The sequence below is a fragment of the Octodon degus genome, unplaced genomic scaffold (assembly GCF_000260255.1).
Source record: "Octodon degus isolate 3935 unplaced genomic scaffold, OctDeg1.0 scaffold00133, whole genome shotgun sequence".
Lineage (NCBI taxonomy): Eukaryota > Metazoa > Chordata > Mammalia > Rodentia > Octodontidae > Octodon > Octodon degus.
The window spans coordinates 6,361,819-6,380,410 of NW_004524709.1; the positions used below are offsets into that span (position 1 = coordinate 6,361,819).

At 48.3% G+C, this 18,592-nt stretch overlaps 1 pseudogene; it reads left to right on the top strand.

Annotated features, from left to right (window-relative positions):
* The first annotated feature begins 10,737 nt into the window (after positions 1–10,737).
* The window catches only part of LOC101577370, a 38,945-nt pseudogene continuing 31,090 nt past the window's right edge, over positions 10,738–18,592 (top strand).

Below are 18,592 nucleotides of genomic sequence, written 5' to 3' on the forward strand. Positions count from 1 at the left end.
ACTTTGTAGTGCTGGATGTTCTTAATTTAGTGGGCAAAGAGCTTGAGGCAGATACTGATTCCCCTCCCCCATTTTCCCTGTTTTTATACTGGGTTATCTTTTTTTCTTACCGATAATCTATCTGTTCTGGATTCTAATCCTTTGTTTTATATTACAAATAATTTCTGTCCACATATCAGTTTAGCTTTATTTGTAGTAGTATCTTTTATAGTTTTTAGTAGGTAGTAAAACTTAACCAACTTTTTGTGATTTGAGTCTTGGTCTCATTTAAGCAGTCTAAATATTTTACCTACATGTGTCTTTAATTCAGCTGGAAATTTGATTGTCTGTGTGTAAACCTGAGGTGTAGGGATCCAGTTTTACCTTTTTGCCACATGGCAAGTCTTCTTCCACTGTCAGTAACAGCACTCCTGTTGCTTTACTTACCCATGTGCCTGGATCTTTTCTGGGAGCTCTGTTCTTTGTCTCTGTATTTCGTTCTGTACTGTACATAGTGACATCACAGTGTTAAATTCACTGATCATTCTGCATTTCTTGTTAGAATTCACGATTGTGATAAGTGTGTTGTGCCCATCTAAACACCACCCATTGCCTGTCTTTAATACACTGGCTGCAGTATAGTATGTGCTCAATAAATATTTTCAGTACAGTACTTGTTGATTATACATTTTTTGCACACAGTGTTGTCCTCAGAAATGTATTAAGAAATAGGCTAGGGTTTTGATTTACGGTTGCCACATAACCACTCCAAAATTTGGTGGATTAAAGTGATAGCTTTATCTCTAGATTGGGCTGTGGGCCTCATGGGGGTGGCTCTGCTGAAGTATGTTTAGGGCAGGAGGAAAATCAAGCTGTTTACCATTTCATGGCTAGGGGAGATGTGCAATCAAATCTTAATGTTTACTTCTTTCCTCCCTTTCCCCTCCTGGTTCACCTGTAGGAAAGTGAGTCAGAGAAGGAAGGGCACAGCAAGTACTGAGATGACTTAGCAGAGACCATCGTTCAGTTCTCAGTGGTTAAAGAACTTGTGTTCTGAGTGAGGAATGAGATCTGCAGGAGGTGGATAGGCTGACCCATGCTTCATGGACCATGGCAGGGTTGGGAGGCTTTCACAAGCCTGGCAAGGGCCAGGTGTCTGTGTAGTCCTGTTCAGCAAGGGTCAGGAGGGCTTGGGTAGTCTTAAGTGAGAGATGACCATCAACCTCAGGGCCAGTACATTGCAGATTGTGATGCTCCCCCATCTGGAGTTCCAGTCCAATGCTGGGTTTTACAAAACATCTTATTAGGTAAATATATGCATCTTGTGCTGGATTAATGTGTGGGTGCATATGTAAATCATGCTGTGTAACATAGGAAATTTTACCAAAAAAAAATGAACAAACTCCAAAGGTGTGCTCATCCCACAGTGGTTTTCCTACTGCTCTGTCCTAAAGTGCTCTCTGTACTTTCACGTGACCAATAGGAAGAGAACATGTTACAAACTGATTGCTCACTGCTTGGGCTGGTTCACACCTGTAATCCCAGTTGCTCAGAAGAGTAAGACAGGAAGATTGTGAGTTTGAGGCTAGTGTAGGCAACATAGAAAGACCCTGTCTCAAATTTTATTAGAAAAAGACCTAGGGATGTAGCTGAGAGGTAGACCATCCTGGGTTTGATCCCTAGATCTTGAGGGACAGTGGGATATAATACGTGGCTCAATCTATGGTCTACTGAACTCAAATTGTGCTTAGAAATCCTTTGAATGCTCTGAAATGATTGCTCTGGACAAGTTGGAGACAGCCTGAGAGAACTAGCTATAGCTGGTTGTGGCACATCCTTGTGTAGCCAGCACTCTGGGAGGCTGCGGTACGATTACAAGGTGAAGCCCAACCTAGGCAGTTTTGCAGCTTACCAAGTCCATCTCAAAGTTGTCAACAGGGTTGGGGAGAGTTGGGGATATAGCTCTGTGTGAAGGGCCTGAGATCCATCCCAAGGACTTACATCATGGAGCGCCATGGGCACTACCTGTGAGCAACGTGCGCTGCATTGTGGCTTGGTAGTGACCCTGCTTGTGAGTCATAAGTTAATTTCCTTGTGACTTGTGACGTGACAGCATTGAAGAGTTGGGTTTACTATGTTTTAGTCCAAGGAATTGAGTTTTGAATTATGGAGCCAGGGGACTGGCAGAGACTTGCTGGGAGGCTGGAGAACATCCTTAGAGTTCTCCCACATTCACCCTTAAAAACTCTTCCCTTCTTTCTCCCTCCTTTTCTTCTCCCCATCTCTTTCAAACAGCAGTGTGAGTTGTTCCAAGTGTTCACTGTTGAGGCCTGCCTGCTCTGCTCCTGGACATCACTGCCTCAAGAGCACACAAGGCACAGCCCAGGCTGTCAGCTGTCTGTCCTTGGACCCACTCCTTGAATCCGCCCAGAGTCTGGTAGCTGCTGTTCAGAGACAGAGGAAATGACTAAATAGCCCGGATTGTGAGACGCCTCACAGTAGCAGCTAGAATTGGAAAGAACCTTAGTGCCTGGTGACTTAGCAGCAGCGAAGACACTTCCTCCTGCAGGCACCTTGTTCTGTGGCTAGTGCTACCAAGGCCACTGAAGATGCCAAGGGGGACCCATTTCCTAGGACAAGGTTCTACATTCAGCCTGAGCCTAATTTGCAGCAATAAATCACAGATTCCTTTCTGCTGGCCTGCTCCTGCCACACGCATGGGGCTTAAAGGGACTGCTAAGCACCGGAGCCCTGCGCGTATTCAGCCAGCATATAGCAGAACTCCATGCTCAAAAGATGGCTCTGGATTATAAGCAGTGGAGTCACTAGGGGTAAAGCAAGCAGCCTTCACAGGGTGCCAAGCCTGACTTCCCAGTCAGACCACAACGGGAAGTCACTGATTCTTTATTGTTGTCATGTCTTCTGCTTGCTTTAGGCTCACCTTGCTCTTTTAGTTTCTGGAAAAAAGAACTTCCATTATGGATTCAAGACTACTTTTAGCGAGGTATAGTGTTGCATACCTGAAGTCCTAGCATCATGAGAGGTTGAGGGAGGAGAATCCCAAGCTGAAACCTAGTTTGGGTGCTTAACTTAGAAGGCCTTGTCTAAAAATATTTTTAAAAATTAAAAAGTTAAAAGTATAAACTTAAATATAAAGACCCTGGGTTCTCAATCCCTGTTATAAAAAAAAAAATTCTATACATTCCTCTTGGGACCTAGATCTATATATTGTTTAAGTTTCCTTTGTGATTTCTTTGATCTGTAGATTATTTGGAAATATGTTCTTTAATTTTTTTTTTCTGGTACCAAGCATCAAACAAGACCTTGCAGTTGTATTGTGCCACTAAGCTATGTTAATTTCTGAATGGAGATGTTCTTTCTTTTACTGATTTCTAATGTGAACACTCTGACTTCATTTCTTTCTTTTTTCCCCCCAAGACAGAGTCTCCTGATGTAGTTCAGGCTGGCCTTGAACTCACTTCAGTCCAGATTGGCCTCAGATCTACAGCAGTCTTCCTTCCTCAGCCTCCTGAGTGCTAGGATTACAGACATGTGCCCCCATGCCTGCTACTGATTTCCTTTACATGTCTCAAAGTTTATGACTGGGTGTGGTTACCTTGGTTGATGTTTTACAAATGAACCTATGTGCTCTTAGTTGAGAAAGTTCTATATCCCTGCTGAATTTCTGACTTGTCCTATCAATGGTTGTGAAATCTCTTAACTGTAATAATACGTGTTTTGCTGCTTTTCTTTCCAGCTCAATTAGTTTTTGCTTCATGTATTAAAACTCAAGTTATTTAGTGAAAGCATGTTTAGAATCCCTGTGTCTTCTTGCTGGATTATGGACACTCAGTTATTCTATGAAGTTTTTATATTATACTCATTTCTGTTTTTTCTTTTTCTCTAATATTCTGTGACATTTTCCATGCTTTTACTTACAGTTCACCTACATACTGGGAGTTGCTTGTAAGCCGTAGCTGGGTTGTGTCTTTAAATCCATTCTGCCAATCTTTTTTAACTTTTTTATACTTTATTGGTATGTTATGGTTACTTTTGCTGTTTGTTTCTTTGTTTTCTGTTCTTTGTTGATTTGTCCTTATTCTCTTCTGGGAGTTATAATAATACGCTGGTTCATGATTCGCAACGTAAGTTGCAGTGGGAAAGACCGGAACATGGTGCTCTGCCCACCGGGTCACATCTGCCCGCGCAGGCACCACAGCACAGTCTGTCACACCTGTGCTGCTCATAGTGCTCTCAGCACGCTGTTTAGTCCTCCAAACCTGGTTTCCTGTTTTTCAAATGGGGCTTTCATAGTGTCCCCATTGCATGACAGTTCCGATGACTCGGTGGACATTAGAAAGTAGCCTCCCCTGCACATTCACTCCATGCCCCAGCTGACAGTGTGCAGTTCTTCGGGAAACTGCCTACCATACTCTGCTAAGCACTCTGAGTGGGTTTATCTCACATCTCGGGTATTCCTTTCCTCTGGTCACTGGCCCTATAGTCAAATACAGGTCAGCAAGAAGACTTGAAATAGCTTCTGGAAGAATCTTCGTCTTTCCTTTGTGGTAACTACCAGAAAAGGTCCTCCTGCTGCTGGGCCATTTGGGTTTACAGAACTAGACCGTGAACAGTAGTTCCATACTTGCTAGGAGGGCAGCTGTACTGTGAGCATGGGACAGTATCAGATAGCACTCAGGGAACCATGGAAGTGGACTTAGTAATGCCACCAACTCCTGTGTATAACCAGCCCTGAAGCAAGAGCAACCACTAAGGTCTTCAGGTATGTATTGTTAACAGCCCCCTTTGAGGCTTATACCATTTTGTAGTGGGCTTGTTCACAACTAGTATGGTTTTAAAAGAAACAACTGCAAATTAAAACAGTGCACATCAGATGTTCAGCATAGTCGCTGGCATAATTGTCTAAAATTTTAATTAATATGGAGGTTGTCAGTAGCAAAAGTTAGAATGTGTTTCATGTGTCAGTCTTAGCACGTGGTACCCAAAGACTTTTGTAGATGCTGTATCTTCCCCAGGGCACCCTCCATACCTGGGCTCCCCAACAGCTGTGAGAAGCAAGTCAGGGAGCCCTCATCTTCTGGAACCTGAGCTGGGGTGTGGAGGTGTTAGGCTCTGATGATGAGTGGGTGTCCTGAGGCTGCAGGCGGCGTCCAGACTGAGTGCACTTGTTCACAGATGCTGCCTTTCTTAAGGCACCTGAGTGAATCTGCTACTTTGCTCAAATTTGCTAAAATGGCACCAGTCCATTGATTGGGGGCTGTTGCAGTAGTTCAGATAAGCAAGATGAAGACACAGTTGCAGCCAAGGCTAAGGATAAAGGATGCCAGACAGATGGGACATCTGAGTTCCTGAGCACTGCTAACTAGACAGTTGTGTTCCATCCAGTATCCATTTCTGATGGAGCTACCCTAGTGCGCCCTCCTGGGGTCCGCTGCTGCTTCTCCACTCGCCAGGAGGTTGGTTGTGTTGGTGCCTTCCCTTGTATGTACACTTTCTAACTGGGCAGTCGCCCCAGGTTCACATTCTATCCAACTTTTTTTTCTGACTTTTCTTTTTCTTTCTTTTTTTTTTTGTGGAACCAGGGATTGAATTCAGGCTCTTGCGCTTCCCAGGGAAGCACTTATTCTACTGAGCCATTTCCCCGGCCCCCAACTGTTGAGAATTCCATACCCATGCAACTGTCCCCAAACTCAAAACACCCCAGCCCGTGCTCCGGTGGGCCAGGCACAGTGTATCACCTCACTGCAGAGAAAAGCAGAGCCAGTAGCGTCAAGGGTCAGCTCTATATGTCCCTGCTTTGCCACCACCAGACCAGCTTCCCACGGGCCCGATGCAAGATTACCATGGCACTTTGCGGTATTGTGGGTGAACGTCAACACCCAGGGGAGCGTCAAGAACCCCCAAAACTTCCAAGTTTCTTTGATTGGTGTTCAGGAATAAGGAAAAGCTGCCAGGGAATTTTATATCCTTTGGCCAGGACCTAGCCTATCACTGTCAAGGTGAGTGATTCTCAGATCAATTGCATTATGGTGGGGATAGGGCCATCTCTTTCCCAGGCACATGGCAATATAAAGAGTTGGATTTCTAAACAGAATTAGGATTGCTAAAGAAATGACGGGGCCACAAACACCTGTAATCCCAGCACTTGGGAGGCAGAGGCAAGAGGATCACAGTGAGTTCAAAGCCAGATTAGACAACATAGTCCAGGCCGGCCTGAACTGCATACCAGACCCTGTCTCAAAAACACAAATAGGGAGATGACTAGCACATCCACTGTGGACATGAGTGTACCTCCCACCCTGACGTGACCTTGTGTTCCAGACCTGTGTCTAACCAGTCACTTGACGTGGCCATTTGGATTTAGTTATACCTTAGGCTTCAGACAACAAAGATGGGACCTCTGATTTTCCCTGTTCCTCACAAACCCCTCTCCAACCGAATTGTTAAAGCCACACACTCAGCTATCCTGAGTCATTTCTTCGTGTCCGTTAGCCAGGCCTTGACCTCCCTACGTCAATGCAGTGCTTCGCTTCCCTTGGTGCAGCGTGTCTGTCTCTCACAGGTCCTCTAGTTGCCCAACCTCTCCAGTCTACATGCTAGCCAGAGAGTTGGGTCGTTATTGTGTGAGCTGCATCAATCCTCTGCCTCAGACACTCAGGTTCGGCTGCGTAGGATACAATCCAGGCCCTCAGCACCATCCCCAAATTCTACTGTCTCACACCCATGCCTACCACATCTCTGACCATTCACCCCTCTCCTGTTCCTCAGACACAGTCAACTTGTTCTGTGCCAAGGCCTTAGGCCTGCCATCTCTAGCTGGGGACAAGCCCTACTATCTGCATGTCATCGGCCCTCTGCAGAGATTGCCTGACACATCCTGAGCCTCAGTTTATATGTAGCACTATTTGAAGTTATGTAGTTTGTTCACTCACTTTTGGCCAGAATTCCCAAATAGACCTTACCAGCTACATGCACTCCTGCCCAGTGCCCAACTGTGTCCATTTGCAGCCTGCTATGTCCCTAGCGCTAGTATAGGTCTGAGGGTGACACCAGTGAGCACGTGTTAGCCACAGACTGGTGCCTCCACCTCTCCCATAGTCAAGCCTCTGCCTGTGTGTCCAGCTGCCAGCTCATACTTCCATGTCCACAATCCAATCTGCCATTTCTCTGTGACAGCCGCGTCCCTGGAGGTGCGCATGTCCCATACCTTGGACAACTCCTTGACTGCTGCAAGTCCTGTCACCCCACCCCCCACCCCATGTGTGCTGTTTCTGGACATCTGCAGGGCAGGCTTGCCCTCCCCCTGGTCTCCTGTTCATTCGTTCCTCCCAAGTCTCCTCAGCATAGCAGCCAGTGTGGTCTAAGTCCACAAATCAGAACCACGCAGTGGCATCAACCCTACTCAGCCCCAGCCCAGTCCTGAGTGAGGCTCAGGCCTCTGCTGTGGTCCATGCCTGTACCTGCAAGGACAGCTTCTCTGTAGCAATCCGGTGAGCACCTCACCACCTCTCAGCGGCCTTTCTTTAGTCCCACCTTCTGTGGCCATCCAAATTCTGCCTGCCCTCTCAGAAAGCTCCTTCCCTGCTATACTTTTGTTTAGACTGCTAAGACTTTAAGTTTATCCTGCTTGTCTGCCAATTCCCTGAGGATGCACACTGCCTCAGGGCAGGGGCTTTTCTGTATGTATTTGTCTAGGGATGCTTTCCCAGTGTCAGGAACTATTTAAAAAAAAAAAAAAAAAAGTCCTCAATAATATTTTCTGAATAAATGCTGAGTGAACCAACATATTTTTTAGTTTAAAAATATGAGTACATTTGCAGTACATAATGATTACATTCATTATGAAGTGTTCTTCATATGCATAGCTCACCTTAATTCTTCTCCCTCCTGCCTCCCTCAACCTGAAGCAGTATGTAGTTTAAGATCATTTTTACTACCTTGTGGGAAATAAAGTGGGAGGGTGATGAGGAAGGGCCACTAGGAAGGTGTTCCTGCAGGGCGACCCCTAGAGCCCCCTGGGGTCACCGCATTGGTGGCATAGGGAGAGGAGAAAAGCAAGTTGACAAAGATCACAGGTCCCAGCTGCATCAACTTGCTGCATGCACGATGACCACACTTGCTGAGCTGAGGAGGAAAGCAGAGCGGAAGCAGGCCCAGGCAGGGCAGGCTTCTCCTCGGAGCCTCAGCTGCCTGTGCAGTATTGGGGCCAGCAGCGCACGAGCCAGGAGCTGAGCAGCCCCTCTGCACTCACGTGGAGACGGGGACATCCTCAGTGTAAATGTCCTCTGGAAGCCACAAGAGCCCAGACTGAGAAACGGAGTTTTATGGTGTCCTTGGCAAGAGCAGCTGTATACTCAGCCAGTGTTTTCACCAAGTAAAGAGAATGTTCAGGTAAGTAGGAGGCAGCCAGACAAAGCTGTAATCCCAGCACTCGAGGGCACTGAGGCAGGAGGAATACAAGTTCAAGCCTCACTGAAGCAATTTAGCAAGACTCCCTCAAAGTAAAAAGAGCTGAAGATGTAACTCAGTGGGAAGGCCTTGGGTTCAATCCCAGATACTTCCAAAAAAAAAAAAAAAAAAAAAGCAAGACTGTGTCCCAAAGTCCAGATGCCCACTCCTTGGCCTATGTTAAATTGTGTTGAGCTCGAAGGAAGAGGGTAGTGTCTGAAGTCAGAAATATATCCTCAAGGACTGACACTTGCGATCACAGAGATGCCCTTCATTGCCAGGGGAAAATATTTGGGCCTCATCGTTCCTCTTAGACATGCATTTAGACTTGGCTCTGCATTTAGACCCATCCCAGTGGGCAGGCCAAGTCTGTGAGAATGTTGAAGGGCGTGTGTGGGCAAAGGGCAGTCTTCCTCATGGTATGGAGTTTTAAACACCCTCTAAGGAGCTGCACAGCAGGGGTCATAAATCAACGGTTTCTGAATGAAGCGAAGAAAATCCCCATCCTGTGTGGCAGATCATGGATGATCAAAAGTTAAGTCACAGGAAAAGTGGGCCCCCTGGGTGGACAGGGTCCATTCTGCCCCACTCAGGGCTCTTCAGGCAGGGCAATTATTGAGCCAGGCAGGCACTGAGGAGAGGCCCAGGCCTTTCCCTCCCTGTTAGACTCTGTCTGCCCTGCCTAAGCCAGATGGCCAAGAAAACCCATCACTAACCCAGTCACAACTTTTAGTCATGCTCTGTAGGGTCTACTCAGCACTGACCAATGGAAATACAACGTGAGCCATGTGTAGAGTTGTGGACAGCCTGGTAACCACAGTAAAGCCTAACAGGAAATATGTGAAATTAATTCTGATGGATTGTATTTCACTGAGCATGTTTGAAATATGAGTATTTCAATATATGAACAACGTAAAAATAGTCTGCATTCTTTTTTTTTTTTTTTTTTTGCGGAACCGGGGATTGAACTCAGGCCCTTGCACTTGCCAGGGGAGTGCTTATTCCACTGAGCCATCTCCCCAGCCCTGCATTCTTTTCTGTTCAGGGTCTTTGAGGTCTGATGTGTGGTTTGCACCTCAGGAGCCTCATAGCCTCAGTGGCCAGCACCTGCCATGTTGGGCAGCGCAGGGCTAAATGGCAGAACACCAAGATTTGACTCACTCTACCACTGGGGGGCTCTGTCTCCATAGGGTGACACTGCAAATGTGGAGCCATGGTGGACAGTGCCACAGAGCATAGCTTCTTGTCCCAGGGTTCTGGGCCATGTAGGATATGAAGAGTTATTTTATCAGTTTGGTTTCCCCACACATCCGTGTTTGAGGCATAGCTAACTTACTAGACTACTCTGTAGAACAGAACTAGCAGGACACCTACCATGTTGCCTTTAGGAATCATGAGAGTTTTATTTTCACATTTTTATTTTTATTTTTGATTTTTAAAAATTATTTATTTGGTACAGGGTCTTGCTACACAGCTCAGACTCATAGTGATCCTCCTGTCTCAGCCTCCGCAGTATTGGGATTACAGGTGTGCACCACCATGCCCTGTTGTGATGGCCTGCTCAGCGTGCCCGGAGTTCCGGGGCTGGTGCGGCATGCGGTACTGGGTATCGAACCCAGTTCCTTGCGCTTGCCAGCTAGGTACTTAGATTGCTGTTTCCCCAGCCCCTTCATATTTTATTTTGAAGAGCTGATGTCTCTTTGACTTGGAAGGATCACTGAAGACACAGGTATTATCTTAACTTTCTGAAACAGGCAAACCTGCTTGTTCAAAGACACCCTTAAGTGGCTATGACTTTTGGGTTCACGCATGGATTGTGCAGTTAAGAGCCAACTTCACCACCAGGAGGCGCTCGTCCCCCTTCCTGAAGCACGCAGAGCTTGTCCTTTGTTTGCAGGGATGGAGGAAGTGAGGCGACCTCATTTTTGTTCTTTCCTAAAAGGCGAAGCAATCTGAGCCAGCTGCCAACACAGCACTATGGTATGTTCTGTGGAATGTTTCTTCTTAGCAACCCTGTGTTCTTTGAGGAAATTATGGGGGTTCTTTGGAGCCGCCTTGGATTTCAGCTCTCTGGCACCCCCAGTTTATCCCACCTGGTCACAATGTTGAGATGGCCTGTCTGAATCTGCACCCCAAATGACTGAGCTTGTTGCACTTGTAAAATGACAAATTAATACCAGACGCCTCTTGTAGGGAGACCCATTTAAAACTTGGTCCCAGGGATAGAGGGGGCCCCAGAGGGTACTTACAGATTTCTTCCAGTACTTTAGATATAGTGCTTTGTGAGACATGCAGACGCTCATCAAGAAATATGGTCAATATTTAAGTAAAATTTATTGTAATAAAAGACACATTGCTATTAGACCACCTCCTAATGCTTCCCCTGGCTACGAATGCACTTCAGTGCTCTTGTCACTCTCTGAAGGAGTTAGGGGAGTTCTGCTTCCTGCCGACAAGAGGCACCCAGTGGAAAAGCAGGCTGGTAAGAATGTGCTGTGTCCTCAGTGGCAAGAAAAGTGGGCGTGTCCAAACAAGGGGAAGAATTTTGAGGGGAACTAATGGCATTGTGTCTTTCACTGATAGGTGGCATAGGGAGAGGGGAAAAGCAAGTTGACAAAGATCTCAGGTCCCAGCTGCATCAACTTGCTGCATGCACGATGACCACACTTGCTGAGCTGAGGAGGAAAGCAGAGCGGAAGCAGGCCCAGGCAGGGCAGGCTTCTCCTCGGAGCCTCAGCTGCCTGTGCAGTATTGGGGCCAGCAGCGCACAAGCCAGGAGCTGAGCAGCCCCTCTGCACTCACGTGGAGACGGGGACATCCTCAGTGTAAATGTAGTCCTCTGGAAGCCACAAGAGCCCAGACTGAGAAACGGAGTTTTATGGTGTCCTTGGCAAGAGCAGCTGTATACTCAGCCAGTGTTTTCACCAAGTAAAGAGAATGTTCAGGTAAATAGGAGGCAGCCAGACAAAGCTGTAATCCCAGCACTTGAGGGCACTGAGGCAGGAGGAATACAAGCCCTGCTGTCCTGTGGCCACACTCCTCTAGAGCCACCCCCACCCACTGTACTCAGAGCCACATAGGACCTGACTTCACCAGCTATCGCTGGCCTTATGGGAGATAGACATTGAGCCCCTGAACAGCTAGTCAATTCATTGCCAGCAGACTGCGACCCAGTGCTTATAATCCAGTGAGGAGCTCCTCATTGGCCTTTCTCATGGAGCAAAGACATGAGGGTTTGGCCACGAGACAGGGCACCAGTCCCCGGGACCCACAGCTGTTCCTGCATCCACACCCAGAGGGGACAAAGCTGTTCCCACCTTTTAAATAGAATTATTGCTGTCTAGCTGAAGTCCAGATCTGTGGTCTTTGGCCTTTAGCCTGCACCAGAGTCACCTGGAAGGTTTGTCCCTCAGTCACTGATGGACTGACTTTGAGGACCCCTGTTCCATATTAGAAGGCAGTAATTCAGCTTTATTGTTGTTTAGCATATTATCATCTAGAATGAGTAGGTCTGATTCAAGCCAGTCTTTCTAGATGCCTACACAGCCAGGCACACAAGCGCACACGCGCCTCACGTACCTGGGCCTGGGTCGAGTCTGGTCCCTGTCCCTCCTCAGCAGTGCTACTCACTCACCTAGCAGTCAGTGTCTCAGAATCCCCTCAAGGGCCCACGTTGCAGGCAGCCTCGCCTGACTGGTCCTGGTGGGGCTGGGTCACTGTGCTCCCAAAGCTCTGTGGGAAACCACAGAGCAGCCAATGGCCCCCTTACCTTGCTGCCCTTTCTTCCTTGTCCTTCCCACATCTGGCCCCCACTAAGCCCCAGATGCCAGCCTGTCACTCCGCAAAGAGTGGCCTGGGCACTGAGAAGCACAGACTCCCAGGTCACTGGCCCAGCGTGGCCCAGACAGGTTTGGCCTTCTCAGCCATTCAGGCCAGGTGTTCTAGGACCCTTCCAGGGCTTTGTGAGCCAGTGCCTGGACCTTGCAGTGAACAACCCATGAAATCACCTCTGAAAGGACTCCAGACCCCCAGAGCTGTGCACATTGTGGACAGTATGTTGTTAATGTCCACTCTGTGCCAGCTGGTAAGGGCCCAGTGGGGCAGGACACTTCTAGGGTTTCTCGGATGGCCCTGCACTTGAGGTGACCTTCTCCCCTGACGTTGAACTGTGAGAGCTTGAACAGCCGTAGTCAGTGCTAAGAACAACCAATAGCTGTGACGCGTGTGGCCTGAGAGATCATTACTGTTGCATGTCACCTGGTGATATCAGGGACGCCTGATTTTCCTAAGACTTTAACCTGCATGGTGCTTAAAGTGCACAAACACACAAGACAGGGATTCTGGGACTTTTCAAAGCCAGTGTTGGGCAGACTTTTGATCCAGTCCCCTGAGGGACTTTCTGTGGCAGTCTCAGTGTTCTAAATCAATTTGTTTGACTAAAGGGCTGCCACTGTCAGAAACAGATTCACAGGCTCGGGTGTGTGCCGCTGAGCAGAGAGGTGAGCAAAGGCTGGGGAGGAGCAACTCTGGATGGGCTCAGGCCATCCACTCCAGTGTCCGCGGCAGGGGCAGGAGCACCGGGGGCAGAAAAGCCCTTGCAAAGGGTGGGAGCTCACCATTTTCTGGAGTGGGAGACTGGCCCAGTTGAGGTAGCTAGGACGGCCGGCTAGAACCCACACTTGCCTTCCTGCACTTGCCTTCCTGTCACAGGACATCTGTCCCTCCATCCTTTGTCCACTTGGGTGTCTGTGGCTGTGAACCTCCTCCCCCTTGGCCTCACCACCTTCTGAAGTGGACACTGAGAGTAGAATGGTGTGTGTGACCACCAGGGACCTGCATGTGGGGGCAGGTGGCAGGGCTGGGACCTAGCAGGGTCAGGCAGCAGGGTGGTGCTTGGTTGAGAAGACAGAGTTCCGCCTTCTGCGTCCTCATCCCTCAGCTCAGCTCCCCACTCATGTGTCACTTAGTGATAAAAATCTAAGGATTTTCTGGTAAAACCTTGAGAATCAAAAAGTGGGGTCCAAAGGGCCAGCTAAATAGGTCAGTGGATTAAAATGCCTGCAGGCAGGCGCAGGGGCCAAGGGTTCCATCCCCGGGCCTGCCATGCCGGCCCCACCCCTGGGGCGTGCTGAGGCGACAATTGAGACTGGGTGCGGTGGTGCACACCTATAATCCCAGCTCTTGGGAGGCTGTAAACAGGCGGATCACTATGAATCCAATCTAGTAGTAAGACCCTGAACACCCTGTAGACCCTTCCCTAAAATACAAAAATAAAAATAAAAAAGTGGGGTCCAGAGCTGGGGGTTTAGGGGGTGTGATTAAGCAATACAGTAAATGATTAACATTTTTAAAAATTATTATAGTAAAAGACACATTGCCATTAATCCCCTCAAAATCCTCTTCACTTCAAACACACTTACTCTGCCTTTCTTGCCACTTTCTGAGGCAGTTCTACAAGTCCTCTTTGGGGACTTTATGAGCTGCCTCAGTGTTCTGACTCAAGGTCACAAAGACATCGCAGTACGTTCTCCCTCTTGATTTACTGGGTCTGCACCCTGTAACTTCTGGCACTTCCCTAAAGTCAAAATGACCACGAAAGGAAGAGGTTTTGAATCCATTTAGGACTCTGAGGCATTCACAATAGCAAAACTGAAGACACAAAAGAGGACTTCCAGAGCTGCTGCTTCAGAAAGTGACGAGGCTGATGGAAATGTGACCTAAGTGAGAGGAAGCATCTGGAGGAGGATTAATGGCTGCGTGTCCTCTGCTGCAGTCGCTTTTTTAGGCTTCAGTATTCATCATAGTTGTCGGTCACTCCTCATAGCTCAGTACAGAGAACTTGCCTGCTGTGCATGAAGCCCGGGGCTCTCCACACTGAGAAGCCCCAGTGTTGCCGAAAGTAGAGGAAAAACAAAAGTGGGGAGGCGGTGCCCAGCACCATCCTCAGCAGCTCTGCCCTGCCGGCAGTGACTCCATGGCCCTCGGGAGCACGTGTCCGCCCGGCACCTCTGTGCTGCTGCTTTCAGGCTGTGTGCAGAGGTGGCATCAGGTGCATTTCCTGGAGGGGGGCCACCTGAACACAATCTCTCTGCAACACTAACAGGTTCTTTCCCCCATTTACTGGGCCACGAATTTCTTTAATGTTTTACCAAATTACTCTCCAGGTGCTCATTAAAGCTAATCAGCTGAGTAAATAATATAGAATGGGGAGAAATGAGATCAGCAACAAAACACTAACATGTATACATATATCTGTATGCATATATACCGATACATGTCTATATCAATACATACTGAGGCTGCTTTGGGCGTTGTCACACTTAAGTTGCTCCGCACTCTTCAGATACACTCCTGAGCTCTGTGGAGGAGAACACCCTGGCTCGGAAAGCAGTCGTACACTTGGAATGGCTCAGGGTCCACTTGCCTTGGGAAAAGCGCCTCAAGGTGGATACCCAGCAAGGATCGATAAGCCAGTGGGATTTGCTCACAGGCACTGTGGCAGGAAGTGACTGGTGGACAGTGCACGTTTCTGCACAGAGAGGAACCAGCTGGGAAAGGAGCTAGGATGTCATCGCCTCCGAGTTGTGGCTCCGCTTCCATATGTACGGGAGCTAGACTGTTCTGGGCCTGGATGGTTCAGACCTGGGAGAGCTTCCGGGGCTGAGGTCCCCAGGGACACAGGGCTGAGGGGCATGGAGGGAGGGACTTTGCTCTTCGTGGGTCGCCATCACTGCACAGTGCACACCTGTGCTGCCGCATGACCCTGGCTGTGCTGCCAGCTTGGCCTGATGCTACCAGACGTGGTAGTGACTGAGAAGCGGAAAGAATGACGGCCTCTCTCAGGCACTCCATGGCCAGTTTAATCCTCTTTCTTCTCTGCAAGTAGAGTGACTTGAGGAGCCTCTCTAAGGATCTTTTCAGCTTCAACAATAGGTTGCATAAATCTAACACAGGACAGGGAGATAGCTCAGCAGTCTAAGCACCTGCCTGGCAAGCACAAAGACCCAGGTTCAGTCCCCAGTGCAGCATGCTGAGCAGGCCTCGGAACCCCGGGCACGCTGTGCCAGCCACAGAAACCAGGAATTGTGGTGCATGCCTGCAATCGCAGCACTGGGGAGGCTGAGGTAGGAGGAATCACTACGGGTCTGAGCTGCATAGCAAGACCTTGTGCCAAATAAATAAATAAATACATAAAAGATTTTTAAAAATTTAATAAACCCACGCTGCATAGAAGCTCAGTGGGAGGTTGGAAGGCAGCTTTGTGCCACTGGAGAAACAGTCACTGTGGACTCAGACTGAGTGAAGGGCTAGAGCAAGCGTGCTGGTTGCTGGGCGGGAAGAGTCTGGGCCCTTTCTGAGGTCTGCAGGCAAGAGTGGCTGCCTTACCCTGGGCAAGTAGATAGCCTTGTGTCCAAACCTCTTCTGCTTCCTGGCCCAAACATGCCCATGCTGGACAAAAGGCAAGTCCTCACCCAAGGCCACCCTGTAGTCCAAGAATCCCCAGTCTTTTTGTGAAAAGGAGGAGGTTAGTGCAAAATACTACTACTGCAATGCATAAAACAGTGACACAGTCTTTCATTTTCTGTCTTTCACACTGAGTCCTCAAGCACTTCCAAGCGTGTCTCAGATCACTCCGGCTGCATCCCAAGAACTCAGCAGCCAGCGGCCAAGTCCAGCCACAGGACAGTTATCCAGATGCCAATGCAAGTCTGAGCTGCTCGCACTGGTTCCCCCAAGGAGGAATTCTGGGAGAAGTGCCCACTACAGCTGAGTACCTCCTTCCACCAAGAAGCCAGCTAATCGTGGACACTGGAGTCACTGTTCTGACACTCTCACCCTGGGGAGAAGGCAGGGGAAGAGCGTGCTTCTTTCTGCCTTTGGGTCGTGTGTCCTAACTCTGCTTGACTCTTCACTGTGGCAAGAGACACAAACATATTAAAATTTTAACCATTTAAGAAGTGTGCCTTTGGTGTGACTAAGCGGGTCCACACTTGTGCAACCACCACCACCCACCATTTGCACAGCTTCTCATAACCCAAGCTGAAGTAGTCATTATGAAGCACTAACTCCCCTGGCCACCCCCCCAGGCCCACCCACATTCTACCTGCTGTCTTTATGAATTTGGCTGCTCCCTCTTGGTGCTTCATATAAGGGGGAATCACAGTGTCATTCTTCTGTGCCTGGCTAATTAGCATAGCATCTTCAAGATTCATTGGGGAACAGCAAGGGTGAGTGTCTCAGAACTGGTGCTGGAGAAAAGCAGCCACCCTGAGGTGAGGGCAAAAGATCAGGTCTGATACAGGAGGATAAATAAAAAGAAAATAAAGCTGAACTAACATTCAGCATTTAGAATAGTAATGGAAAACTTTTTAAAGATCAAATGCTCAAAGTGCAGCTCCAAACCCACCTATCACAAAGTGCTAACACTGAAATGGAACCTGAGTACTGACTGGCTATATGAAAGCTTGGATGAGTCTCCACTTGTGAGGGTAACCCGTCATGCCACTACTCCTTTCTGAGCATGGTTATCCAAAGCTTGGCTGCTGAGGCAATGCTGAGGCGAGTTGGCTCGTGCATATGCCAATTGCTGTATGCATGCCATAGCTTCACCCCCCACTGCTTAGGGGTTGTGTGTGTGTGGGGGGGGAAACTGCTAGGCCATGGTACTCTGTCCCCAACCCCAGACATGGTATGCATGTCTTGGGAAGGGAGTGGACAGAGGGAGGGAGCTGGCTCTTTGGTGATAGTGTAGATGACTGAACAGACTCACAAACACCCTACTCTCCCCACCGTGCACGACAAGTGAGACATATTCCAGAGAAGCCAAAAACAGAATGGAGCAGAACAAATTACCATGTAGCCACATCTTGTAAGCAATGGGCTCCAGCCCCAGTGACCAGTAGATTGCACTCACAGCTGCACTCTGGAGCCAGAAAGTGGTAGCCTGTGGGAGAGGAAAAACTGACTCAACACAGAAACAAAAAAATCAGCCTTTCTGCCCACATACAATGGGAGTACTGTTGTTGGAACATTCAGCATGTGACCTACAATTGTCAGAGGGCTCTAATGGAACCCTCAGCATCTCCTACCTGGGGACTGCAGGGAGACCCTAGATGGCAACAAGAACGCAAAATTGAAAGGCAAGGGGATCTGGGAGAGCTGAGAAAGGGCTTGATGCATGATCAGAGGGCAATCTGGGGACAGAATGGAACAGGCACTCTCCTGTTGTCTCCCTAACTGTTGGAAAGGCCTGGGAGTGTGTGTTCTGCCCTGCATCTCGTACTGGCAAAAGGAGGGTGGGACCTCAGCCAAGCCTGGAAGCAGTACTAGGTTCTATACACGGGCTGACACAGGCATCTTCAGGAAGAGAGACTGTGAATATATATATTAGGCAAGGAAAGCCCAGGAAGGGAAGACACCAGATGCCTGAGATGTTTGCCCCCAAATCGATTAGGGCAATTAAGTCCATGGAGGCCTATATTGGGTCACACCTAGAATGCAGCTTGCAATAAGAACACCCATTCAGAGGGAACAACAGTGCTCCTTACTTCAGACTGGGAATTGTCCTGCCAAGAGGGGAAAACTGGTCAGACTGCGATAGAACTGTCCAAACTCTCTGGGCTTATGCATGCTCTAACAACTGCATGGAGGCTTTTTTTTTTTTTTTTTTTCTTCTTCTTCTAGTTTTATATTGGATGGTGTCTTACTCTTCTCTCATTGCTGGGACAAATACCCAACACCCAAAATGAGGGCAGGAAAGGTAGCTCACAGTTACTGGGGGTTTCAGTCCATATTCAGCTGTGTCCAAGGCAGAGCAGCACATAGCAGAGGGCCACCTTTCACAGTGAAGGCAAGAGCACAAGGGAGAAGTAGCTGCAACTGAAGCAGCTAGCTTCTCTTCCCTCCTTATACTGTAATGCAAATTACCTGCCCCAGGGCAGGTGTAGCATCCACACCCACAGTAATCAATCACAAACTCCAGAAGCTGCCCCATGACTGCAGGAGGCTTTGGAAAGGACATATGTACGCAAACCATAACAGATGGTGAAGTCATTTCTTCACCTTTGATTTAGCCCATTTTGGTTGGTTTTGGTTATTTTGTTTTCTTCTTCTTCTTGATGCTATTCTTCTTCTTCTTCTTCTT